Source organism: Pseudopodoces humilis, chromosome 2 (assembly GCF_049639895.1).
Source record: "Pseudopodoces humilis isolate 2021_Gansu_Grassland_sample_001 chromosome 2, ASM4963989v1, whole genome shotgun sequence".
Classification (NCBI taxonomy): domain Eukaryota; kingdom Metazoa; phylum Chordata; class Aves; order Passeriformes; family Paridae; genus Pseudopodoces; species Pseudopodoces humilis.
In genome coordinates, this window is record NC_142201.1 from 28,042,427 (window position 1) to 28,070,000 (window position 27,574).

Consider the following 27,574-nt stretch of genomic DNA (forward strand, 5'->3'; position numbering starts at 1 on the left):
AGTTGCAACCCAGGAATTGATTTGTCCTCTTTTAAGATGGGAGCCACATGTGTGACTTGAATCCAGATCTTGGGTGGATTCTGGATATGCTAATTTGAATGCATCAGGATTTGGGATTCAGGCTCATTTATTTGTTTTGACACTGATACCTACTACTGGGTGTTCACCTTTCCCTGCCTCAACAGAAAGAGAAATGCTTCTCATATTCACTTCTTCCAGACTGATTTGTAGTTCATTTCAGGGTGAAATCATCATAACCAAGTATTATTCTCAGTTTTGTTTCTTAATATTCTCTGTGACAATTGCTTATAATTGACCTCTGTGAAACCTTTAGAATTTTTGGATCATTTGGTCACCTTTCTCTGAGAAGAAAGTTATCATGCCACTTTTCCTCTGAAGGCTGCTCCACTGGTTTTTCTAAGTGACCAGGTGCACTTTCCCTCCTTGTAGCAGCCTTAGTGGTTTGGGAGGCTGAAGAACACCTTTATGAGGTGTTCTTGTCCAACAAGCTCTCTCTTGAGCTGTTATTCAGAACTGTTTTTCTGGGCTCCCTGAAACTGTGGCAAACTTCAAAGCTCTTTTATTCCCAGGATTTTCCTCATCTCCTTTTGAAGACAGGCAACATAATAGGGCTTCCCAGCCTTCTTGTGCTGCTGCATTTTTCAAGGGAAGAAGGCATCCTCCTGTCAGTATCTTGGCTTTTTCTCACTTTATTTCCCCTCAGAACTCCCAGATGAACACCATCCGGTTGTGGTGATTTACTGCACTTGAGTTTCTCAAGTTACTCTACAACTTCCTCCTTAGAGACTTCAATCTGTATAAAGGCCACACTCTGATTTTCTTTGCAAAATGCCTTTGGCACAGGAATTTCTACACTACTCTCAGCAGCAGACACAATGCAAGAGATTAATTTAACTCCTCTTCTAGCTTGTTGCACTCTTCTGACCCACTGTATATGGATTTGTGGGGATCTCTGCAATGTCTTTGTGCAAAGTCCAGGCTAAGAATAATCACCAACAGGTGAAACATGTCTCTCAACTGGTATTCTCTTGCTGTTCCACTGAAGGATTTTTCTGTATGTTACTACAGCCACTCTCAGCACATCTTACTTCACTGTTTTTTTAAGCCCAGCATCGTTCCTCTGCACTACACCTGTCACAGGCGGGTTAAAGCCTCACCAATGCAAACTGGCAGTGTACCCAGGGAGATGTTCAGGTGAGGAGCTGGTCCTGCAGGAGACCCTTACCTAGTGCTTTGGCAATCCACCCCTTGACACATCACAGCAAAGGGGCAGGATGAGTACTCAGCATCAGAACCCAAGAGGAGTGGGGTTTGTATCCAAGCCTGTGGTCTGGCCTTCATCAAGTGAAAAGCCCTTTGGTCTTTTGTCTTTCGTAAAGGGAAGTTGGAGGGTTGGAGCAATCCTTTCTCTTTTCTGCTCTTTCTCTCATATATGTTTATTTCTGTTTCTTCCCACTCCCTTTCTGTTTTGAGAAAGATAGAAACTGCCGTATGGAAAATCCAGTCTTTAATTATTTTGAAGGACAGAACTAAAACATCAGAAATGGGGCAAATATTCTCCATGTCATGTTTTATTCTCTGGCTGGTGTAGATTTGCCTTCAGTCCAGATAATTAAAAAGAACATCAGTTTTATGAAAACACATGCTCACAAATGCTACTGAGCTTTGTGACTTAAAAATTCTGTGACTTAATGAACTCTGATGACCATTACTTGGTCTGTTTATAGAGTCAAACCCAAGAAATTATTTTAATTTATACTTCATTCACTTAAGTTACATATGTCTGAGACACAGACAAACATGCTTTTGATAGGGTATGGATATGGGATTGATATTCACTATAGCTGCCTAAGGCCCAGATATGGAGACTATATCAGAAATCTGTTCCGTGACTTGATCCATCAAAGAGAAAAGTATCTATGCTGTTGAGTTTGTCCTGGCTTTCTGAAAGGAGAAGCTGTAGAAAGGCTACTGTTCGCATCCTTATTTTATTAACTTTCTTATTTTAAATGAAGAATTAAGATCTGACAGCTCATATTTCTCATATTTTGTGAATAAAGACCCGGGGCTTCCTAGAAATTCCTAAATTGAGGTGGAATATGTCTCAAGATTCATAACTGCAGAGCTGTCAGTTGAAGTCCAGACTATGAAATCTATGTTAAGACACAAGCAAGCATGCTCATCCTTAGCACATCTGTTTATAAAAAATGAAAATACCTTAGAAATTAATTGGGCCTTTTGTTTTCTAAAATTTGGGAATTCATGTACAGAGCAGGATTCTTTATAAGTTGCTGTGGCTGTCTTAGAATTAGCTATCTTGTTTCAGGTAATTTTCTTTTCCTGTCTGTCACAGGTGGCACCTCCAGATCTCTGTTTTCAGAGATGTTTCAAAATGCTTTTGACCATTTCATATGGCCATCATAGGATGGTATCTCCATGTGAAAATAAGTCTCTGTTATTAATGAAGTGTCCCTTTCTCTCTCAGCTACAGAGGGACTGTCGGCAATCGCCTTAGACCAAACCACTAAGGCGATACTATCTCCTTATTAAAGACTTGGTTGATTAACATTTTTAATTTAGGGGAAGTAATTCTGATTTGATGCATGCTTTTCTTTTACTGTAGTCCACAATAATGACAATACCTCCCAAACATCCATTTTCTAATCTCTTTTAATTGAAATTATATCCAGTTTTTATGCTTTATGTAAGGAGAAATGCTTGCATTCTTGGTATAATTTTCATAATCTACAGGTATTATTATTTTAACTTGCAATATTTTGACTGAATGTAGTGATATACTAGGATTCCACTTAGCATATGAGCAAAATGATCTTGTAGTACTGTACAAAGTTAAGATACAGATAATAAATTGTAGGGAGGCAATTTTAAGATGTTTCTCCTAACTGATATAACCAACTTTGTACAATTGTAATATTAAAATATATCAGAATACATATTTGAATTTGAAAGCATCATTTCAATGGCCAGAAAAAATATAATGTGTTGATATTTATAAAATATGGTTAGCAATAACTAAGTGAAGTTATTGAAATCATACCATACAGCACATAAGGTAATTCATTCATTTTTACACTCTGCATTCTCACAAAACACGCAAGTTACACAATGTCCAAAAAATAAGATCAAAATCTTTCAGAGGCCATTGGGAAGAGTCACCCAAAGGTGTACAAAGCACAGAAGACAACAATAAAGAATATTCCTATAGAGATCTATAGCTCTTCTTAACTAGGAAGCAAGGCAAGACTTGGCCTTTTATTTTAATAATGCTTCCAGAACTTGAAAAGCCTGTTACCTGGCCATGCTGGTGAGAGAAGAGTACCAACTAGTGCTGTTGGAAAGGTACAAAAAGCAGCAAACTTTTATTTTGGGTTTTGGGTTACTTTGAAGTCTCTTTATGGTGTGGAACACGTCCTGTCAGGACACAGGCTGGTCCCTTCTCAAAATCTCTGCATCAGCAATCAATTTTTCTCATTAAAACTTGTGTGCCATTCTCTTTCTCTACTCTCTTCCTCTCTAAGATACTGAAACTATTGTTCAAACCTCAAGTTCTGGTTCACCTGTCAGTGGTCTGATCATACCCACCATTGCATCTCCTCACCCCCTAACTACACCTTACCCAGGAGTGTGTAACACCTTCCTCTCCGCTTCATGGGATTTTTGCCAGGACTTAACAAGGAAGATAGGACAAGACAGATAGTGCCTGTAAGTTCTGCTTCCTGCGTCAGTCAGGCTTCTAAAAATCCTCCATGCTCCCATATGGCTTACTGTGGGCAACTACAAGAAAGCTACACAGAATATTTTTTGGAGAATGATTTCTTTGCATTGCCTTTCTCAAAAATTTCTGCATAGTCCCATGCATTAGTCTGCACTTTTGTTTGGGATGATAGGAAATATTCACAAGTAACAAATAGCTGCTCTCATCATCTTCATTGATGTCAAAGACTGTTGTGTAGGTGAACCAGGACAAAAAGCCTATTGTAAAGTGTGAATCGAGTAAAGACTATGTTGGAACATCCCACACAATTGAGCACATTTGCAGGGATGATTACTTCTTCACAGTACTCAGTATATTGCTCACTTCTCTCGGTAGGACCTACTTCCTGATGAAATACTACCGAGTGGAGGAGATCTGTGCCATAGGTGTGACTGTTGATTCAAAATAAGTAATTAGTAAACATCTTTCAGTTGGTGTTCCAAACAGAAATGAGCCAGAAATGAACTTTAAACACAAAAAAAAGATTAATTATATCCATTCTATTCTGGGGGTGATTCATGGCTGTCTTCTGTCTGCAAATTTTCATCAACACTGAAAAATTTTGACAAATCTAAGAAAATGTCAAGACCTTGGCATAAATCTCTTACTTGCTCATGCATTTGGGTCTAGTCAACAGTTCCTCATTTAGTTACAAAGCATTTTAAAATTTACCTATTAGTTCTGGGCTCTTTAAGTCTTTCTGAAAGTTCTGACACAAATTTGGATGTGGAAATAAGATCTTAAGGATAGATGTACATAACTCTCTGAAGAGTTATGATGCAACCTTGGCTTACAAGAGTCTGTTCTTGGAGGAATTTTGAATCTTCAGATGCCAATGTCACAGTTTAGGGCCGTTTATAAAATTTGTGAGTCTTGCAAGTGGCTCTGAACATTAGTGTACTTGGGAGGACCCATGACACTCTGTGTGATTTCAAAGTGGCATCTTGCAAAGGCAGGTTTTGTTCTTCTTTTTCTCCCTATAGATCATTGAAAATATGCAAATCTATGTGATCTGCTTCTCATACAAAGGGTTGGAAATTCAGCTATGGATCAAAGATTAGAGCATATGCCTATTATTGCAGCTGCCAGTTAACCGATCCAAATGTTTAACTCTTTAAAGAAATAGAGGGTCAGCAGCTTTCTGAATAATTGTTTCCAGACAGTCTTCTGTTAGTTGGATTTCTATATCACATTCAACTTCAATTGCTGCTGCCATTTATCTCCATTCCACAGAGTTTAATTTTACTAAATTCACATGTTAGTATTTGAGCCACTTACTCTTAGACACATCCAGAGCAGTCTCCATGCCCGTTGATTGTTTTTTTGTGGTGCCTCATAGATTAAAAGGGAAAAAAGATGCCATCTCAACACCTGCCCCTGGTCTTTTGTCATGCTTGGAAGCACAGAGACAAAGAAATCAGGCCATAAATGACTCCAAAAATGAATCAGGAATAAAACAAGTCAGGGTGTGTACCAACCTTTTTGAAAGCTTATCTTCACTTCAGTGTCAACAGTCAGAATGGAAAGTGTTCTGATGACAGCTACGGTGCCACCTTGTGAAAGAACACTTCTTCACTGGGCCACACTTCCTTGTCCTTCAGTCTTGTCTTGCCCTCATGAAGTAAAGATCTTCAGAGGTTCTCTGATCATGTCCTTTGTCCCACTCTGGTGGGCACCACCTCAGTCTCAAGCCCCATGGACATGGGACCTTGTGTTGGGGTCAGCATTACCATCCACATTTCAGTGCTTCCTGCCAGAGTCACCAGTCACTGTCTGCTGCAGGGTCTCATGCTGTGTCAGTCTCCTTCACCATTTTCCTCCTTCTCTGGTGCAGCTGCAAACCAAGCAGTTACCTAAAATGAAGCAAAAAATGGTGTAGGGGTTTTATTTTTAGACGATGGTAAACCAAAAAATGAAACATATTACAACTCTGTACTTATTCCAGTTTTGGTCTGGATTTATATCGTGCCAGCAGGCCCTACTTCATCAAGTAACCAAGTCTCAAGTTAAATGCTTTCCTCAACAGATACTTGATTTTGAGAAAGAGACCAAATGTGCTAGTCTAAACTAAAAAAGACTGAGGAGGAGAAAGGGTTAAGGACAGGGTCCAGGCCCTTAGCATCTCCTCAGGAGGAATGATAAACACCACTCTTTGGCCAGGTCCTGTTTCCTACACCTTTCTGAGGAGCAGTAATGGAGACTGCTATTTATTATGTGTTGGGATGAACGTAGGGAATGTTTTCCACCATTTAAAAAAATAAAATCCAGAATTTATGGGAGTTTGAAAAGCAATTTCCTTTTAAGGTGCAAATTCCTAATTTGCCACATAAAAGTACAGGAATTAAGTGCTAAATCCTTCTTTGCCAGTGAGACCTGTGAAAGGAGGTACGAAAAAAGAGTTACTGTTAGGTTTCTATTCATGTCTCCTGAAAGCCAATGTATGCAAAAGTGCACTGAAACAGCCCTGATTTTTTTTTCAAAGCCTTCCTGCCGTTTCTGACTGACTTTTAAAAAATGAACCCTTGTCCAGTTTTATTTGTGTGGTGGGTTCTGATTTTGTTCTGCCTGTACTGTATCACTTTTCTCTCCTCGCCATTAATCTTCCATGAATGTTCCCTGGGGCACAGTTCTCCCTTTTCTGCATGGAGAGTTTCTATTGAAATTAATGGACTTTCTTCTCGTGGGTGGAAAGCAGAATACACCCTTATATCAGCCCTGTTGCAAAATAATATTATTCATTGAAAAAAAGTGTTAGTCTCACTCCTGAAAGCTCAAGGTCTAGTCGGGCAGATTATAGTGGGAGATCCCAACAGGAAGGCTGGTACAGAAGTGAGAACTACTTGTCCAACTTGAAAACAAAAGCCAGAACAGAAGACTTTTAAAATGTTGGAACAAAACCCTGTGGAAAGTCAGTGGATATACTGTGTGATATAAGTGTACTGTCCCAAACCTAATTCTAGGGCAGATCCATCTGGTGGAATACAGTGCAGTGATATCCATTATCCAGTGATTAGTGCACTAATATCCATTAGTGACCTGTAGAACCAGGCATGTTCACAAGAACAGCATGGGGCACCAAAGACTAATTTGATCTGCAAAGAGATACTACAGATTGGCCAGAAGTGCAAATAAAGGTATGCAAGGCCATGCAAATAAAGGTATATTGTGCTGTGCAGATGTATCATCTCATTTGGAACTTGGGCTTGGGAGCTTGGGCATCTTTGACACAATTGTGCATTGCACAATGTACACATGCTAATAAGCATGGCTACATGCCCTTAGAGGCTTAAATGGAAAAGTCTTATGTTCCTTCACAGAGAACCCATTGCTGAATTAAAGAGGGTGTTGACAATCTTCAATTGAAACTGCATAAATTCCCATAGGAAGGATAGCTGCAATATGAGGTCTTGAGGCAGGCGGATGACATTATAAAATATACTACAGTATCCAAGTTTAGTAAAACAAACACACTATATTTAAGTAGGCTATGGAAATGTAAATATGCTTCAGGACTGGCCCCAAGCAGTTTATGTTACAGTAATGTTGCTGTCACATTTTGGATAGATCATTACTGTAGATATTATAATCTAAGGCTAGGAAATAGAAATTAATATGCATAGAGAAATTTAAATAGTGGATAAAAAGGCCTCTTTCCTCAACAGTATTTTCAAGAATGAACCTCACATCCACCTTGTAATAAAAAAACAAACAAATAAGCCTGTCTAAAGAGGCATTACATGATGCCTCTCCAATATTTTTTAATCATTTGGGTTATTTCACAGTGAAGTCCTTCTAGTAAGGATGACTCCTTCCACGGTGCCTGTTTGCTCCCCATGATTCTTTTTACCATGAAGTGCTAGAAAGGGTAGCAAAGGTTTGACAACCACAGTGGCAGGCAAATAAGGATTTCTTGTATGTTCACAGTTTGTGAAACTTGATTGTTGTATAATTAACATGCCAGTTACCCTTGGATTTTCAGTTTTAGCAACCGATGTGTTTTTAGTGTTTACATTTGATTTGAGCATCTCTGACAAAGCTCTTGCTACTCATTTGTGTGTATTTGTATTTTGGCTGAAGATTATATACATATCTATCAAGATGATTGCTTTAAACAGTGCTCTATCTGCTCCTTCCACCAAACCTGGATCGCTTGCTTTAAGATTAGCCTTGTCAAATTTACTTAAAGTGACCAGGCAAATACATACAACTAATTTTGTTATAGGCAAAATTAACTAATGCTCTTTTTCATGGTGAGGTGCTGTAATGATTTTATATAGCAGTCAAACTATTTAAATACTAATGCTGTCTTCATGCTGTAATCACCATTCTAGTCAGATGTCATTTTTAGTAGCCTATAGGGAATTCCATCCCTTAATTATTCTTCAATACACAAACCAAGCATTCTTTAATTGGTGTAAATTGAACAGTGTTCCAATGCAAACAAGAAGAGGACAAACTAATCAATGATTCTGTGCATGTCTATTGGAAAGCTATTGCCATTAGATCAAGTAACGAATCCTCGACTCCATTAGCTTCAGAGGAACGATGGGGGAAAAATACTGCTAATGCTGCTCCCTGCTATCAATCAGTAGTGAAAAGCATGTAGCAAATCCTTTAGCAGAACCCCAGCTTTTCTGGAAGTGCTCATGGAAATTTAAAATATGAAGATATTCTGACTTCAGAATCCCCAGTCATGTGTCTTTGATGGGGATTTGTCTGGAAACAATGTGTTTTTATTCTCTATTGCCTTAAGTCATGTGGCTTGGTTTTTATTTTTCTTTTTCAAATAAATGATTCTTGAATGATAATATAACTTTTTTCAACTTGTCAGGAAATTTTGGGTGAATTTTCTGTCTCTCCCAGGCTGTGCTCTGTACATTCATATGTATTCACTACTGCAGCACAACATAAATTGGTTGGCTCTCCCATCTCTTTTTTAATACAATCTGAAATAAAGGTGCTGTATTTAAGAAACAGATGAAAAATCCTTCTCATAAATGTGTCACACTCACTTTTCATTCTTGTCTCTTTTTATCAGTTCCCTAAAACTGATTATTTATCTCTGGAGTGGGAGGAAAAAAAAAGTAAAAGGCCCATTACAAACCTCTGGCCCAGATCTGCCAGTCTTAGAGTTTTAGTTAGTGTGGAAAGTGAAACTCCTCCAGAAAGAGATATACTGGCTATGGTTGTTCACTTTTTAATCTATTTGTTTTTGATATAATATGCTATTTACTGTTTAAGACCTTTCATGTTGGTTTAAATTGAAGTTTTTAAAACGAGTCTAGCATAAAAAGCTCTAAGTGACATAGGCTGAGTAGAAAAATACAGCATCTTCTACAGACAGCCTTTGTTCACCACATTACAGTTGAAAGAAGTGTAGAGCAGGCTTGGTAGATAACCTGCCTTCTTAAAACAAGAAGGTTTCTAATTTCCACACATCCTAATCACAGTCATATTACTTCTTTCTCTGTACCAGACCCCTCAGGGCTGGCTCTAGGTTTTGCTGTGAAGTCACATGTGTGGGGCCCGAGGCATTTTTCCACTTTACTTTTTTCTTTTTTAATCCTTTTGCCGGTTGGGACTCTCTAACTGTCTCTGTTGTCACGGGTGGCTGACTAGGGTGGTAAGGAAGACAGCAGTGCAGGTAATCACTCTCAAGGTTTCATACCTGTTTTTTTCTTATGAGGAAGAAGATGCTGCAATATGTGTTTTCTGAGGAAAAGGAAGCTTCTCCCCTCACCTCCCTTCCCAGACCAGTGTGTGATTTCCAGGTAATGAATTCCCCTCTGTTTCCCTACTTTTTTCCCTTTATTGTTCTAGTGCATGGTTGTACTATTTCTCAAAAAATTAAAGTGTGCCATCTGGCTTAAGGTATCTTTCTTCTTTCCATTACTCTTCAACATCTTCTGTGGTAGCTGTTACAGGATGTTAATGCCAGCAAGTGGTTATGACACTTGAAGTGGAGATTTTTGAGTGCTGAAGAGGATTTTCAAGAATAATAAACTCATCATTCTGCTAAGAGCGTGTTTTGAGAGGCAGTGGGTCCTTTGGAGTCTGTATCTGCTTCCTTGGTTTGGAGATTTGGCCCCTGAAACAAAGGGATGCCAAACGTCCGGGGCCCTAGCAGCTGGGAGACACTCAAAGACAAATTGTGGGGCAGCTGTGGGGTGCAGAGGGGATACAGGCTTTGAGATGGCACCAGACAGTCTAGAGTCTGACTCTACCATGTCATAAAAAAAAGAGGCGATTTACAATGCCATGCTATGCATACCATGTTACAGACTGAAAACTTTATTGAAGCAGAATGTTAGATGTTTCTTTATAGATTTCATAAAGTTAAACTTTGCATTTTTTTGATAAATCTTGTGAATTTCACTCATTTCAAAGAGACAGTTGTACCACTATTTCCATATACGTGAACAACCCTTATTGAAACCACATAAGAAAAGAATCAAAACTACACTTGGGATCCAAATGACACCATTGGGAGGATTTAGCATAATAAGTTTACCTGAAGTTGGAACCTGTGTTTGCAGTTGTGTGCCAAATGTGGTTTAGGCTATAAGAAAGGGCTAAGATCTATCAGCTGATATTCATTAAAAACAAAGGAAGACATTCTTATTTTGGTTTATTTTTCAAAAATGCCAGCCCCAGTTTGTTGGGAAAGCTTCAGTAGAATAATTTCTTAATCACCTTTATGTTCTTAGGCATATCTGGCCTTCAAAGTCCATATTAAACCTTCCCACTGATTTCCTTGGGATTATGCCCCTCAGAATGGATGATGGGAGAAACAAACACTCATCAGGCCTCAGCCATTGCCTGGCAATCCCAAGGGAAATGCCCTTCTGATCCCCACAAGGAAATCCTCAGACACCATTTTACAGGATAAGGAAAAATCTCTTCTTTCCAAGGATGACAGAAAGAAAGACAGACCATGTGAGGCGGGATGTGCCGCTCCCTTTTTGAGACAAAGAGAAAACACTAGCACATGAGCAGCCAAGGGAAGGGAAGCCAGCAGAAGGCTTTTGTAAAAGGCTGAGATATTTAGTGTGCATAGTTCAAGGTAAACAGATACAAAAATGTTAATAAAATAATGTAAAAAGTCCTAACTTTGGAGTGTGACAATTTTTCAAAATTTTTTTTTATCTTGTTACATACTTTAACACTTATGCAGATGACTCCAGAGATCATGCTGAAAAATTTATGATTTAAATGACATGAGACATTGTTTGCTTTTTTAAGAGTGAAGTGAATGTTATACAGGTGTGACTCCTGGGGATGGTGCTACACAGAAGCTGGACTCAGTGGTCATTGATGGTTCCTTCCAACTCAGCACATTCTGTAATTCTGTGATTCTGTGGTTCTGTGATTATTTTTGGTCAAATATACAGACACTACCTAAAATAAATAATATTCTCACTCAAACTTGCATTATACAGTTTGTGTTCTGTGTATTTTTGCCAAATTGCTATTACATGAAGTTGCTATTGATATTCAAACAGAGTTTCATATTGCTTTGCCTCCCCTTGGTCACAGTCATAGTGACTGTGCTTCTAAAATCTGTTGAATATAATCCAATTCTAATGATAAAGTTATGGCATATTGACTTGCTTTATTTTAAAGTACTTAAGCCAACTAATTAATCACATATTTTTTCTTTTTTAAATGTTGTTTATTTGTTATTTTAATGAGCTGCCCTTTGGTCATGCAGACCATTTTATCTGTCCTGCTTCAGCAGGTAAGTCCCATCCATGATTGCTCTCACTCATAATAGCAGCTGGGTATTCATAGTGTGTTTCTTGCCCTAGATTAACTTAAAAGTTTATTTTATCCTGCCACAAAAGCAAGAGGTCCTTACATTTCTTAAACTCAATTAAAAATATCAATGTAATAACTGCTAAGGAATTCGTTTCAGCTAAAAACTATATTCACATTATTTTGGAAATTAGCTTGTGCAGCCTATTCTCAAAGGTCTTCAGTGAGGGGGACTCCAAAAACAATCATTTCCACAGCTTCAATGTCTTCACTGTGAGAAAATTTTGGCCAGCATTTGATCTGACTCCTTTGTTTCAATGTAGTACTGTCACTTTCTGTCATCTGGCTGTAGTCCTGAAACACAAACTCTTCCCTGCTTCTTCCCAGAAGGCTTTTAACATTAGAAGTCTTTGGGTTTTATGTCCACTCATTTTCTTTTCCAGATGAAATCACCCCAGTTCAGATTTCTTTGCAGGTGACATTTCCCAAATTTCTGATCATTTCCACTTCTCTCCTTTGGATGCTTTTGAAGGCAGCTGTATCTTTTTTTGAAAAGTGATTCTTTAATGGGGTCCCTGTCAGTGTACAGCTGAGCAGCATGATTGTTGCTTTATCTTACAAGAAAGCTTCTGGCTGCTCAGCTCCCAACAGCTCAGCCCTCTCACCCAGATATGGTTCTCATTTTCTTTCCTATAACTGGGAGGAGAAAGAGAGAGGGAGAGAGAGATTCTCCCTCATTCAAAATCAAGCTTCAGTTTTGTGTTGCCTGCTCCTACGTAGTGGAATCTTCAAAGTTCTTCAGGAGATGCTTAAGAGGGAAAGAGGGTCCTGGGTGTTTTGGAGGAGAATGGAAATCAAGCTTTTTCCATGCATGAGACACATTTGACCCCATGCAATTCTTCCCTTTCTCCCTCTTTTTTTCATTCTAAAATTAAAATCCCCTAAAAAATGCAATGTTTAGTTTTATCTTTCTTCTGTTTTTTTCTTTTTCTCATGTAATTATTTACATTACTAATTTAAGCAAATGTGATGTGAAAGCACCATTTTGAACCAAAAAAGCCCAGAAAACTCAAAACCTGACTTTTTTAAACCATTATTTCTTTCAAATTGGCTTGCATCATTAAGCATATAATTTTTTTTTTTTCTTCAGGTCAGTAAAAATTTTGTGAAAAACCCTCACCTAATTTTTGAGTGGTTATTCTGCTTGACTTGAAATATTTGGGCAAAATAACTCATAGGAAATTCTAATATAATTCTTCCACCTATGTAAATTCATTCAGATTTTAAATCAGGATAGCTGTTTGGTTTTGTTTACAGCAGCATATTTTGAATATTTTCTAAAAAATGGCATGATTTTAATCACAGAAAATACAGACTTAGGTTCCTCACTCCCTTAAAGTCAACATAAAACTCCGTTGAGTTTCTCTTGGGAAGGGTTGAGCCTTTAATCTGTGTTTGTTTAATAATAAAGTCCCTGAGATAGGCTGGTAGATAGGTATCTTTGAGACACACTTGTATCAATGTTAGGTATGAGTTTTTTTATGATATATCCTGGTTTCTTAGACTGCTTAAGCAGGCACTAGTGAATTTGCCACAATGATCTCCTCCTGACCCTTGTTTGTCTTTCTGTTGCTATTTCATGAAGGTAGATAAATATTTTGCAGCAGAAATGTGAATATATATATGTATATATGTATATATGTATATATGTATATATGTATATATGTATATATGTATATATATTTTAAATGAGTGGTTCATCATTACTCTTCCATTTTCTTACCCCATTAATTCCATCCCACATGATCATTTCTGAACAAACATTTGCTGACAATATTTTCTGAAAAAGTCCAACTCAACCAAGTAAATAAAGCATTAGAAAACATAATTTTGTTTCTTCATTCAGCTAAATCCATTAAGACTTCAACACAAGTAGAAACTAAAGACAAAGGGAATTTCTTAAAATATGAAGGCTTGTAGCACATTTGCATTTTGAAATTAATTGCTGACCTAATTATTTGTCAGTAGTAGGATAAGTTAATCAAATATAACTTACAGTAAAGCTTCTGAACACCCACAGGATTTTCTCCCCCAGAGTAAATTGTCATAGTGGTCCAGTTTGACAATCCATTCTCACTGTCATCTTGCGACCAAAGGAAGACTATTTGCGAAATGGTACCATATGGAGACACAAGAGAGAATGAAATACTTAGATCTCCTGTACAAAGGCATGATAAGCTAACAGTCACCAGAGGAAGTCAGGGACGATGAAGCTTTGAAAAAAGAAATACCCTGCCTTTCAAATCCATTTAGATTTACTTTTATACTCTCTCCAATTTGGACTAAAATAGTCTGATAATAAATATGCATATAAAATAAAAATCAAACATATCGTGAAATGTTTCATTTCTTGCATATCAGTGGATCTGCATTTCATCCTTAGCACTAGTTTGATGGAGAGGCCGGTATTTATAGACAAGACTAGGACCTTTCCCTCTTCATCTTATGGAACCTGACACTGTTATCCCCAAATAATATGTTGCAACCAACCACTTCATGACCTGAGGCTAAGAACGCACAATTTTACTTCAAAATGCACTTGGAAACAAAATCTGATGAAACGATCAGGAAATGTGACCAATGCATTATTTTCAAAAGGCATACCTAGGCGTTTGAGCTAGAAGTACCTCATCAGTAGTAATATGAACTACTTCATCGCTTCTGTTATTACAGTACTGCCTCTCTCCTGTCATCTGCTGGCAATGGCAACCCACAGTAAAGGATGTTTTTCTGATCATTTTGCACTCATTAAATACAGCTGTCACAATAGCGGATGCGAGACTGCATACAAAACTTTTCTGCCACGTCAAAATAAAGCAGAAACATTTAAAAAAGATCTGAAACCTTTGAAGCCTTTTCTTGAGAAATATTGAAATATTGCTTTTTGTTGTTGTTGTTTGCGACAATTGAAAATGTTCCACAGCTACATGCATTAAAACTCACTGCAGAACAAAACACCATCCATCAAAATTAAGGAAAAAGGATAAAAAATGGAGAAAAAATGAAACCAAACCAAATCTCTCTGAAGCACAAAGTGTTTGGTTTCTGAGACACTGAAGTTCTGGTTCATCACCTGATTTCTGGGGTTGAACATTCATTGAGTTTCAAGAGCTCAGGGGATCTGACATTTAATTCTGGACTATGGATGAAATCTGCCCCAAAAGGCTTCCAGCTGAGTGAAAACATCTTCCCCTAGTTCCCCATTCTAAGAACCAGCTCCCTTTCAGACTAAGAAGTAGTAAATTCTGTAGTTGTTTGACATTATTGCAGTAAAAAAAATATTTAAAAGGTCATTGTGAATGACCCCAAAAGCATTTGGTGACTGGTGTGAACAGAGAATCCCTTATGAGTAGCATGAGTTAATACTCTTGTTTGGATGGATGCAAGTGTGTTCTGAAATAGTGTACCATCCAAGGTGACCTCTTGAGGACTTTGGTCACCCTGTAAGAGCTGCAAGAAAGCAATAATTTGCACCTGTCTTGCACCTCCCCATTTCAGAATTGCATGATCATAAAAGAAAAAAAGTTGTTAACTTTGAACATCTCTTTGAGTTGATGGCTACTGAGAAGCAGGTCAATTAAGAAGTTAACAGATTTTCAAAAATACAGAATTTTCAAATTACAGTCAATTGTGGGTAAAATAGCTACTCATATGAGCATACCCAAGATATTCAGGATGGCAGATCTTTAACTTTTATTGAGAGACTTCTTTAAAGACTGGATGATACAGGTATAAATCAATGACTTTTATTACTTGCAGTTACACATTTAACAAAAATGAGATCCATTTCTTCGTAGTAAGTCTGCTCTTTGTTGTAAATCTTCTGCCTTCCTGAATGTATGGGCTTGGGCCAATTATGTGATTTACTTGTTGTGGGCTTTCCATTCCCTTCTAATGTTTAAATTGAAATTTTTTCCTGGGCAAACAATGATGAGAAAAAAAGTGCAAGTGCATATGCTGCATGCACATGAGTATGTCTAAATGCACCTTTGACACACACCTGAAAAGCGCCTCATGCTCACAGTCCTGTCAGCAGTGGGATGCATGGAAATGAGGCCCTTCAAAGCCATGTCTGGTCTGGAGCAGCCCCAAGCTCTCACATTCCCCCTGCAATGTGAAAGCACATGATGGCCAAAGCGAGGAAACTTCCAGCATTTGTGTGGCTGGCACCCATGCAATGCAAGCTGCTTTCATTATGGGGAGCTAAGTGTGCCTCCATGAGATATGGTGGCACTTACAACTGTTGTGGAGACACTATCAGCTCTCTCTCCTCCACTCTCCCCTCCCCTCTCTCTCTGACTTGCTTCTTCCTGATGCAACTGTTCCTGCTCCTTTACTTCTCTTCCTGGATTCCTTTTATATTGTCCATTATACTTGTTGATGGCATCTTTCCTGAGGTGAAAGAAAGAAAATTATGTCCCTGGCTTTGGGAAAAGGAGAAAGCACAAATCTTACTCCAAGAGCATATTCTCCTAGAGCAGCAGTTTTTGTTAGAACATCGTGAAGGCATGACAGAATTTGTGAGTGAGAATACCAACACTGGGAAGAGGATTGCTGAGCTCTTGTTTGCAATTACTGCCTACCATCAACATTCCTGGCTCATTCAGTCCCAAGATCAATTCACTTGATGTCCCAGAGTCTGCTTCCCAGATTGCAGAAAACTTTGTCAGACAGCACTAGACTCCATAAATCTGAACCTCAGGGCACTAATCCCAGCTATGGCTGTAAGGTCAAGTCACTTTGTGACTTGAGTGAATGGGGATAAATCACAGTAGAGTGACCAGTGGAAGGAAGTACAGTCAGAAGAAGTCTCAAACTGTAGCTTCAGAATGAGTATGAACAGAAATGAAGGCAAAAATGGATAATTTGGCATGCAGTACAGCGAAGAAAGGAGTGAGAGAATTCAAATAAAGGGCACAAGCAGTGAAAGAGAAGAACAGAGGAAAAGGAAATGAAAGGAAAGGAAAATGAAAACTGAAAAAGAGAGGGAAGTACAGTACATGAAGTGGGAAAATATTACAGGAAAAGTTGAGACAAAGGGAAGATAAAACCCACATGAAACACCCACAAGCAACATATTGTGTGCAGCTACCCCTTTTTATTAGCCCAGAGTTCACTTTCTGTCTCAACATCAGAGTCCTCCTGCTGGCCTTGGGCCAACTGAGATACCCCACTAATGCCCTGGCTGCTCCCTTCTGGGATCTGTGTTCCTTTCTACTGCCATCCTATACCAAGTCAATACACTCGAGTGCCTGGCCAACTCCTGTTTTATGGCTTTCAGAACTAATTTTCAGACTGGACTGTAATCTCAAAATCTGCCCAAGAGGGCACGGTATAATCCCAGCTCTATTTTAAAGGTCAAGTCTTGCAGGTTTTGCTTGGTTTTGACTCATTCAGACCTTCCAGTGATTTCAAAAGCCATTGACCTAGATAAGGGAGGGCAGAACTGGGGCCACAGTCAGATTTCCAGTATAAAAAGTGACTTCATTTTCAGATGGCTTCACTGTACCTGCCGTGGGGTTTCACTGCTCTGTCTCTTATTGAAATACATGGAAGGTTCTGTACATCAAATACATAAAAGATTTGACTTTTAATTCCTACCATGTATTTTGGTAAGTCGAATTAAATGTCAAAACACAAAAGCAATTATACACTTAATGGTAAAAAACATATAATCAAGTCATTTTTTTTATTTTCAAATTGCGGGGATTGAAATAAAAGGGCAAGAGGGTCTTACTTTGACATTATAGGAGATGGAAAGGCACATTTGTATCCTTTTGTACCTTTTACAAAATGAATATGCCTGTAATCAGACCCATTCATTTTGAAACGGAGATTGTGCTTTAGATCTATGACATATTTGCGAGGGTGTTGAGAAAGTATCTAAGTGAAATGTGCCATAGGAAATCAGCTCTGCGGATATGCAGTTATTCTTCACAATGATATACAACCAGTTTGGCATAACACTGGGGGTGAAACAAAGCCTGCTTGTATGGACAAGTCATGGCTGTATATTTAACCAGTAATCGCTACAGCAAGGTAGGCAAAATTTCCCAGTTCTGGAAGTGTCCAAGCTTCAAATTGCTGGGGGCTGGGACAGTGATCTTGGGCACTCTGCTATGAGCTTATCAGCTTCTTCTCTTCAGTAGGCAGCTGCTGGAGGCCCCTGTTGGGGTTTAAGACACAGGTCTGTATTTTAGCTCTGCCTTTGTCAGGTTAATTATTATATCCCTTTCCTCTATATACCTAGCAAACTTAAAAGGGGAAGAAAGTACAGTCCTGGTGCTGCCCCTGCTTCTGTGATATTTGAAACTAGTGGCTAATTGCATCTGTGCAATCCCTACCACAGTGGACCACTGCTCCTATTACTAGGCTGGTAATCAGTGAGCTCATCCTCCAGTCTGGGCACAAGGACATGTGCACCACAGCTCTCTCCAGCCTGAGAGCATGCCTCTCCCTCCCACTCCCTCTCCCTCAGCCTGGGGATGACTGAGCCACCTTTACAGCCCAATCTGTCATTTCTCTATTGAAAGACCCTCTGGAGCTGAGACAGACTAGAGGTACAGAAATGGACTTCTGTGAGTTTAGTGACAACAGAGTGCTAAAATGTCTCTTTTTCACTCCTACAGCAGTTTATGAGGGAATAGAAGACCTACTAGTGATAAATATTGCTACATTACTGCAATATAGCAATTGCTTATACTCAGCATCAATCTTTGTGAGCCATTAGACAAAATTCCTTTTTAACACTGCAAAATCTATGAACGTATCCCGTCAAAAACATAACAGATGTAAAGTGTGGGATCATTCCTCTGTCCCACAGACGAGTGTACTCATATTTTTTTCCATATTCTCAGGTCTGATTCCTGCTTATGAGGATATTGCATTTGTGAAGCTGTGAAAAAACACTAAAAATTATTATGAATGTGCCTGCTATGTAAGTAAATATATAGAGCTAAGTGGCTCTGACATGAGCTGGATGAAAACTGCAAAAGGACAAATTTGAAAACACAACTTAAAATGCCCCAAAAATGAAATTCAAGTTGAATTACCAATCACATCACAGTTTTGTCATTCTAAATGAGAAATATTTCTTGGACTGTGGTGATTCCTTGTATACATAGATAGCTGACACTCTGCTCAAAGCTTATCCAGGTGGTCAACTTAAAGAAAAAATTCCCCTTCAATGGATTTACATTTACAGCAACCTGTCCCAGACAAAATGTAAGTTATTTACTATGGAGCTGGGTAAACAAGGGTTCTATTTTAATGTAAGTTCTAATTCTTGACTTCCAAAATTAATTTTAGCATCTATTTGGTTTTTTTTTTTGTGTAGAAATACTTATGTGGTATCTTGATGACTCTTTCATAAAGGTATCGTAAGGATTAAAAACCTGAACCCAACAAAACAAAAAGGTAACAATAATCATTTGAAGGAATATGGAAACACTGGCCATCTCCAGTTCACCAGGAGATCTGCTGCTTCTGCAGGCTTCATGTCTGTAGAGGTCTTAAAAAACACAAAAAGATTTTAAGAGAATACTTGTATGTATGTTTTATGTCTAAGAAATGGTAGAACATCTTTTTTGTGTGCCAAAGCACTATTAAATATCTATATTTAGCTTTCACTTTTAGTGGGTGTTATCTGCTAATGTATATTTTGGGGAGTTTGAAAATCTAATATGAAACTGTAGTATTTTTGACTTTCTGTAAAGAGTGGGCTTTTGATAACAAAAGAGGAAAAAAATCCCCAACCTGCTAAATGGTACTTACTGAGAAAGAGGTTTCTCTTTTCCAGGGAGAAGGAGGTATCGAACTTTTAAATCCGACTTGCAGGCTTGCAATTTTATAGGGGGAAAAAAACAGGATCCAAAAAAATCCCATTTTTTACAAAAGTTAATTTCTCTCAAATTTGGATCAATTGAATTCTATCATGTTGTGTTTCCCTGCAGAGAGAATGCAATGACTGGCATAGGAAGTTACTGAAAACAAATTTTTTGATGGACATTTTCTGTCACCCTTTGCCATCACAGTGTATGCATTTTTCTGTCACATAATATACGGTAATTATATGGATTTTCCTCTTTCCAAATCAGAGGAATGTTTCCTCACTTGAATGGAGAGGCCACAGACTACTAGTCAACCTAAAAATCCTGTTAGCATTACATCTCAGCATAAATAAAGAATTTGGATCAGTGCCTTGTTAGATCACCGCTATTTCTATCTCGCTGAGTAAAAAGAGCATTTTTTGCAGCCTAGTTTGATAAGTAAAAGGTGTCTTTCTCACCTGCGTGCACTCTGAATTGTCACTCTCATTCTTTGTTCCTTTGCATGCGGCTGTTGTCAGCTCGAGTCACAGAACCACTTGCAGGAACGGCTCGGGAGAGTTTTGGAAGAAAGGAAAGGGAAAAAAGGAGCCGCATTTTTATTTAACAGGAGAAGGAGAACATAAAGAAAAGAAAGGTGTTCTCAAGAATGTAGCCTGCAGCCTTGTCAGGTAGCATTTCTTCAGATGGTTTTTTTTTTACCTCTTTCCCACCCCAAGATCTCTCTTCATCATTTTTTTAAACATCTCTTCTGGGACAGAGACATGAAAGTGAATTGTGGGTCAAAGGCAAGAATTAGGGGTTGCCAGGTCTGCTTTCTGATGGCTTTACTTTATCTTTGTGTCCAAGCCTTTGCCAGTTAGCAGGTACTGTGGGTTATCCATTCCAGTCACATCATTTTCTGCTTGATGACAAGCATCACACCTTCATCCATCACATTTACATTTCAAACTGCCACACTGCTCTATTGATTAATTATTTAGCAGCTCTTGGCCACTTGTGAGCGTTTCTGTGCTCACGTTTCATGGGGAAGGTCCATTCTTTTTTATTTATGTGCATTTTTGTAAAGCTAAAAAAAAAAAAAAAAGGTAGAGCCTTTATCATACACACATGCTCCTAACCCATGTGTGTGTGCCTGTATCTATGCACACGTGTGTGAATATTTACGTGTGTGTGCGTGTGCGTATGCCTGTACAGTTAGGTGCACACAGGGAGCAGAAGCAGGTAACCTGATCAATAAGCACATTCTCACACTGATAATAGATTTCTGAGTTTTCAGAGCACTGAACAGCAGATCAATGAGACCTTGCAGGTGTGCTGGAGCCGGGAATTGCATCAGCTACATCATGCTCCCTACAGACCTGCGGGGAACACAGACATCGTCCTCTGGGCTTTGTCACTTTGAGAAAAAACAGGAGGAGCATTTTTGCAGGTGCCTGTTGATGGCTGTGTTTCTTCCACATCACAGTCAGGAAAGGGCAGCCTCTGTACAAGACAGGAGATCCAATTCGACCTAGGGCTCAACTTGCCCCAGAAAATCGCTTCATCTGTCTTTTCCTCAGTTCTCCTTTGGTGAAATGCAGAATGAGGATCTAATCATATAGTCCTTTTGTTTGCTTTTTTTTTTATTTTCAGGTAAAAATCCTCTGTAAGAATAAAATCTATCTGCTCTTTCTGAAAATATGGATTAGCTCAAAAATCTGTGTTTGGAAGAGTGATGTTTGGCCTTACTTCTGTTCCCTGGGGCATTCCTGGGCACTCTGATTTAGCTGGATGCTTTCCTGACCCCCACCACCCCTCACCCAGCAGTTCCCATGAGAGCAATCTGTAATCCTTTGGTGTCCCAGGTGGTGGTACATTCCAGACTACCCTCTGATGTTGGTAACTGCTTGTCCAAAGATTCATATCTCTAGAAGGAACAGCTGCAAGAAGAAAGTAAGATGCACTATTCCATGATGGGAAGAGAAATGTTTTCAATAAAAGCTTTGGAAAAGTCATCACACACTTATGTTGGAACAGAAAATGAGGTAATCTTGAAGTCTAGAATAAATTTAGTATTTGGATTTGTTTTAATGTTTTCTACTGTTTTAATGCTTTACAAGTTTATTATGGATATAACCCAACAAATATAAACAAGGTGATTCTTTTTCCTGTTATTAATTTTCAACGATTTTTTGACTTATGCAAAGTTTATTAAAATCAAAAAGTGTAGGTGTATTACCTTTGTAGGCTCTGGATGAGACCCTTGAAGAGCAGGGGCTATGTGGCTTTTATTACTCCATCTGTTACATTTCTGTATTATCCTTCAAATTGTAAAAGTAAATGTAATACCACTGACTTTTTTTTTAATGGATGGGATTTGTGTCAGTATTCAGTTCATTACGTGAATGCTGTTAGGCTAGGTTTGGTCAACATCTTTCTGTCAAAATTACTTGGTTTATTATTAAGCACATTGGGAACTTGGGTAAGGTGAATGAGTATCCTATTTATATTTACAGTAAAATATTACACCACTCAGATGATACAACAAAACCATCTAGGTCTATTAGTGTTACTAGTACACTATTCAGCGCACAGAGAATAACTGACAGGGTCCTTTCTACTGAAAGTATTGAAATAAAAAAATGGAGTTAGACTTAGTTCTGACTTGTTGTGGAGGTTGGTTTTCTGGTCAAATATAATCCCTGTCTCTGACTGCAGTTAAAAGAAATATTTAATGTTCAATTTTTGCCATTACTTTGTCTCTATGTTTGCTTCTCTTCCTGCCTCATTCAGTCCCTTTCTGTCTCTATTCTAAAAGAAACTTCTCTGAAGTGCAAATTACTCTACTTTTATTTTTTCAGCTCTTTCCAGAACTCTTCCACCTCTGGCATTTAAAGTAAGCACTTGATGCCGACAGTCCAGACATCCCCCATATCTTCTGCAAGGCAGCAGTCTTGTACAGCACTAGAATCACCAAATTATGCCTGTCAAAGACAACCACAGAATCCCTGCTAGTGAGGGAAACCTTTTTCTTGCTTTAGTATAAAAGGGAGGAAGGGAATGTAGCATGTAGGTCCATGGAGGCCAACCCAGAAATAGATGGTCTTATCTTGAGAAATCCTGACCTCCCAGTTTCCAGTGTACTATGAATATTCAGAGAAAAAAACCTTAAATTTATGCCGGTTATCCCAAGTGATTTACACTGTTATAACTTCTGCCTGTGAAACATTGCAGCAGCATTAAATTATAATCACAATAATTAAAATCTCAAGCAATTTGAAAATCAACACTTTCTTGCTTAAACAAAGGTGATGATATCTTACCTCTACAGAAAACAAAGAGTCTTATAATGTAAAGTGCAAAAATGAAGGACAGAATGTGAATCTTTAACTTACACAGCAGAGTGGTTTCTCTTACATGAGTAACTCCAACAAGAAAACAACAATACTGGTACTGTTGCAACACACGATTAGATCAAAGATATTATTACCTAGATCTCTCTGCAGTAGTCTTCTACTGTAAAGATCCAAAATTAAAAGAAGACAAATGAAGTTCTTCTCTAATATCATCATCATATAATGACAATGCACTGATGTGCCTTTTAATTTCCCCCCCCTTTCTTTGAAATAGCCCTTCTCTGTAGAAAAACATAGAAAAACTCTCTTACATACCTATTCACTCATTGATCCTAAAATTATCTGATACAGTGACGATATGGCAGCAAAGCTCTTCACACTTTTTTGCTTGCTTCATCTCTTCACATTCGCAGTTAACAGGCTTGCTCTGTACAAAAAGAATAAACACAGTAATTGGTTTGCCATAGGTGTGTTTAATTTGTATTGTCACAAATAAAACAGGAAAATCAGCACTTCATCTTTTTTTGGCTTAATGAGATCAGGAAAGTATTTTCATAATTGAAAACAAAGAGTCTTTTAGATAAGAGCCTTATATTAGAAAGTGAGAACAATATAAAATAGACACCTTCCAGTGAACTCTTCTCTAAAATGCCAAACATGATAACAAACAAAACCAATTAAGTTATGAGTGGATTTCTTACTTTACATAGATTAAAACACATAAACATAAAATTCTCAATATTTTACAGGATTGCACAGCCTCTAATTCTTATTTATTAATTTTATTCTTATTAATTACCATTTCTGACTGCTGTACATATATCTATATGTGCTAGCCAGCATATCCTGCTATTGCCACTAATGAGAAAGGTCCCAAGAAATTATATGAGAGAAACAAAAAATCCAAGTAGAGCAACAGGTAATTCTTCATATTATCTATGAATACAGCGTTACTTTACCATTTTGAGGAGCAAGTATTCAGCTATTGCTGAGAAGGTGTTCAATTGCATCATCAAAGCTAGCTGGTTTCCACTTGGTGACTAGAGTTCATTAAAGATGAACATCCACATCTTATTGTCAATCTTTTTCTGCAAAAGAATTATTGTTAATCAATTTTGATATAAAGGTCAGAGAAGAAGAATGCTATGTCTTCTGCCCAAGCCTGGTCATTCAGTCAACAGAGAGAGCCAGTACAGTATTTTCCAGAGGAATTAAAAAGACAGACAAATAAACAACCAACCAAACCATGAAATGGCAACTCATAGATCAAGCTAATAGTGTAATGCTGTTGTCCATGGAGAACAGGACTGCTGCCTGACTTCCCAATACATGGTGCATTTGCTCTTACTTTATTAGCCAAGCAGGACTCATTTCTGTCTTCCCAGTACACCCAGAAGTCCCAGAAATACAGTGATGGTTTCACCTGTTATGGTAATAACATTAGCAACTATTCTTTTCAGTCAAGGAACCCTATTTATCAGATGGTCACCTGTAGCAGGAAATCCCACGGGTTGACCACAGACAACACAACTAATTTCTTTTTATTTCCTCTAAATTTACTATCTCATACCATTTAACTACACTGACTTCCCTCTTGTTCATAAGTAATGTGACAGGAAAAAAAGGAGGTCATGACTCATGGTTTAATTAATCACTCCCAATTAATCACACCTTCAGGAGCCTCAAGTAGGTACAATATTGAGAAACAGACTTCCTTGCTGTGCCTTTTACTTATAACATTGATACAGAGAAAAGGAAGAGTACTCCTGTTCCTCAGGGGTGTAACTCTCTGCATTGCTTTGCTGGAGAATTACTGCAGGGTTGAACAGAGAAACAACTTTAGGAAGCAATCACCTCACAGGACTACATGTTTCTACTTTATTACTGCCTTTTCTACATTGAAAAACATGCAGAAGTCATTGATCCATAGGTGCACAAAACCAACTGTTTGCACCCAGTCCATCTTAACATTAATCTGGCTGAAACTGATAAACAAGAAGACACTGTGGCTTTTGGGATGAGCTCATTGTAGGTGACTGCTCTGTACCTGCAGAGGAAGAAAATAAGGTCTTGTTTTCTCCAGACTAATAAATCTTGAAATGTTTCCTAACATTTCCTAACATGCCCCTGACAGAGAGGGAACACTCTGATTCAGTGCATTGTGTCTAAGGTGGGGGTCTCTGCAAGGTGGCAGTGACAAGTCTGACTGTTCTGTGTCTTGAGACAGACCTGGGGTATGCTCATATATGAAACACTGCCTAAGCCACCATTTAGGCTGTTAGGTAAAACATTAGTTTACAGCATCACTGCTGTGACTATGATAATGCTGCAAGAGATACTAACGGGGTTATGGATTTATTTGAATCAAACATTGTTAGCATCAGCCAGAGGAGAGGACTCCAGGTCCCAAACTGGCTAGGAGCCACTTTGTTGAAAAGAGCTATGATTACAGATAATTGCTGGAGCTGGAGCACAGATGACCTTGTGTTCGTGACTTTCCATTTCCATCCATTTTTCTTCCCCCTCTGAGATTTCTACCTTTATCTCCAGAGAATACAAAAGACAACAAACACAAGAAAACACAGTCACTTCTGCAAAATGTGGCCTTAAACAGTGTGCAGTGCTGTACCTAAGACCTGCAGGGAGCTGGCCATTAGGCTCTTGTTCAGTAACCTTCTTTGGGGACAAAGAAAGAGAGACTAGAACTGTGGTTAGAAGAGGTGCAAGGTGTGCATAGATTCATGTTCCACTTCCCCCTGGTTTACCTCTCTCTAGGAAATGGGAAGTCTTGGAAGCAGGAAAGTACCCTATTGACTTTAGATGTTACTGCTTTGACTTCATGAGAGTCCAGAATTCTGGCGGCATGTGAGACCTTTATTTTCCTCAGCTGAAGCTGTGACTGAGCTGTGAGCTGAATGTCACACTCAGTGCAGCAATCCAATAAGATAGCACCTTGATGTTTGGTGGTAATCTTGATTTGGCAGTGCAGTGGAAAACGTTTTGTACTTGACTTCACATAAATGACACGGGCACAGCAATGTGAAAAGTCCTGTAGGAGCAGTAGCAACTGCATACAGCTTTTAGGCTAAGGATTAGCTGCCTTTAAATAGGTTGCCCTCCCTAGATTGAGAACTGATTGCAATACCTTCTTGTCTCTTCTTTACCACAATCAATAAGTTTTAGGGTTCAAAATAATCAGAGTGAAATAATTCCTCCACAGGAACAGTAATGTAGTGATGAATTACATATTCCAGTCTGCATAAGTATGAAAGAAGAAAGGCAAATTTTGAACAAAATCTGCTATAGTGATGCAAAATGCTGTCTCTGCAGCTGACAGGTATGTGTCTTTACTGCCTTGCAAAGTTTAATACTTTTTGGGAATAAGCTTTGGTAACACAACAGACATAAAAATCAGATAAACCAGCCAAAAGCTCAGCTATATGTGTCCTGTGTGTGCCTTTAAATACTATTAAAATTGAGTTTGACTAGACTTGCTCAAATCAGACCTGTTATCAACAACACATTGTCTCAGGAGACCAACATTTGTCCAGTTAGGGCTTCCTTCATTAATCGTCCAGCATCAAGCAAGCCAAATCCAAATCTGTGGAGAAAAAGCAATTAGATATTTTAAGCAGTGATAAGAACACCACAAATAATCAATTTCTATGGCATTAACAGCTACCTGGCCCAGAAAAAGTCTATAAAAGCTAGAATTTATTGCAGAACACCAGACAGCTTACAGAGCATTGATTCTTAGTAGTATACGTAGATTGCTGGATTTAAAGAGAAATCCCTAATGGTTTTTACCTTTAATTTTTTTCCTTTTAAAGGGAAAACAAGGATAAGGTGTTCATAAGGCCAAAATGCAGCAAAAGAAATGTCTAAGGACTGTTAAATGGAATTTGTTTATCTTTCAATTGAACAGAATACTGCCACACTGTTTGATGGCAATTATATGCAATATAATGCATAAACTTTGTAAGAGATGAGATGCTAAATACAGTCATAATATTCTATAGCTACAAAAATACATTAATTTGGTTTATTTTTAAAACATCTATTGTACCTGAGATACCCACAGACTAGAAATCATTTTTGCATTTGTTCAGCTTGTGAATCTTTAGGCTTTAAAGCCGTCTATTCCTCCATAGCAATCTCATACTGGAGTATTTTATTCTGCATTAACCTTTGTGATTTGTAACTATTTATAAAAGCAAAACAAAAGGTAGTGCAAAACGCAGCAGGCAGAACAATATTGTCTGCAGGGGACAACAAAGTTTTAAAACCTATTTAGTCTTAATGTTCCCAAAAACCAATTTTTGTATGTAGACGTTATAATTGCTCTTTAAATGTGAACCAAAACATACCTGAACTCAGATTTCTAGACCAACGGTCTGAGAAGTCAAAAGGGACTTTGGCAATCATCTCGTCTGACCCCCTGTATATGTGCACGAGAATCTTTCCCAAGCAGCTGGACTAAACAATGTCTTTCAGAAAGATGTCTAATCTCATTTTAAAGACTCCAAGCTATGGTGAGTCCACCTCCTCCCTGGGTAAGCTCTTCCAGTGTTTAATTACCCTTACTGCTAGGAGACGGTGTCTTATTTCAAGGTTGAATTTGTCTAACAGCATTCAAATACTGAAAATGCAGGGTGTTTGAGAGAGAGCAAATAAAAGTGACATGATACACTTTATACTAATCCTAAATCAAAAGATTATGGAAATATAGAAAACATGACAACTAAAGCTCTATTTTGGCAAACATTTATGCAGGGGGGTATCTCTCTGCATAGGAAATG

At 38.3% G+C, this 27,574-nt stretch overlaps 1 protein-coding gene and 1 long non-coding RNA gene across 5 annotated transcripts in view; one reads left to right on the plus strand and one right to left on the minus strand.

The window, feature by feature from the left end:
- Positions 1–27,574, plus strand: part of LOC148184819 (uncharacterized) — an 84,573-nt gene that overhangs the window by 43,213 nt on the left and 13,786 nt on the right. The window contains exons 7-8 of one of the 4 annotated variants that reach the window (XM_088052040.1): positions 9,483–9,567; positions 9,712–10,871. The exons of 1 other annotated variant lie outside the window; for it this stretch is intronic. The gene's annotated coding sequence lies outside the window, so the exon portion shown is untranslated. Of the gene's footprint in view, positions 1–9,482; positions 10,872–27,574 lie in introns of those variants that run through there. 2 more of the 4 variants (XM_088052039.1, XM_088052038.1) reach the window with 2 other exon arrangements.
- LOC148184821 (uncharacterized) lies at positions 3,339–22,632 on the minus strand. Its single transcript, XR_015772002.1, has 3 exons — positions 19,899–22,632; positions 13,608–13,712; positions 3,339–5,649 (listed from the first exon to the last, which is right to left on the minus strand). It is a non-coding gene; the product is annotated as an uncharacterized LOC148184821 (long non-coding RNA).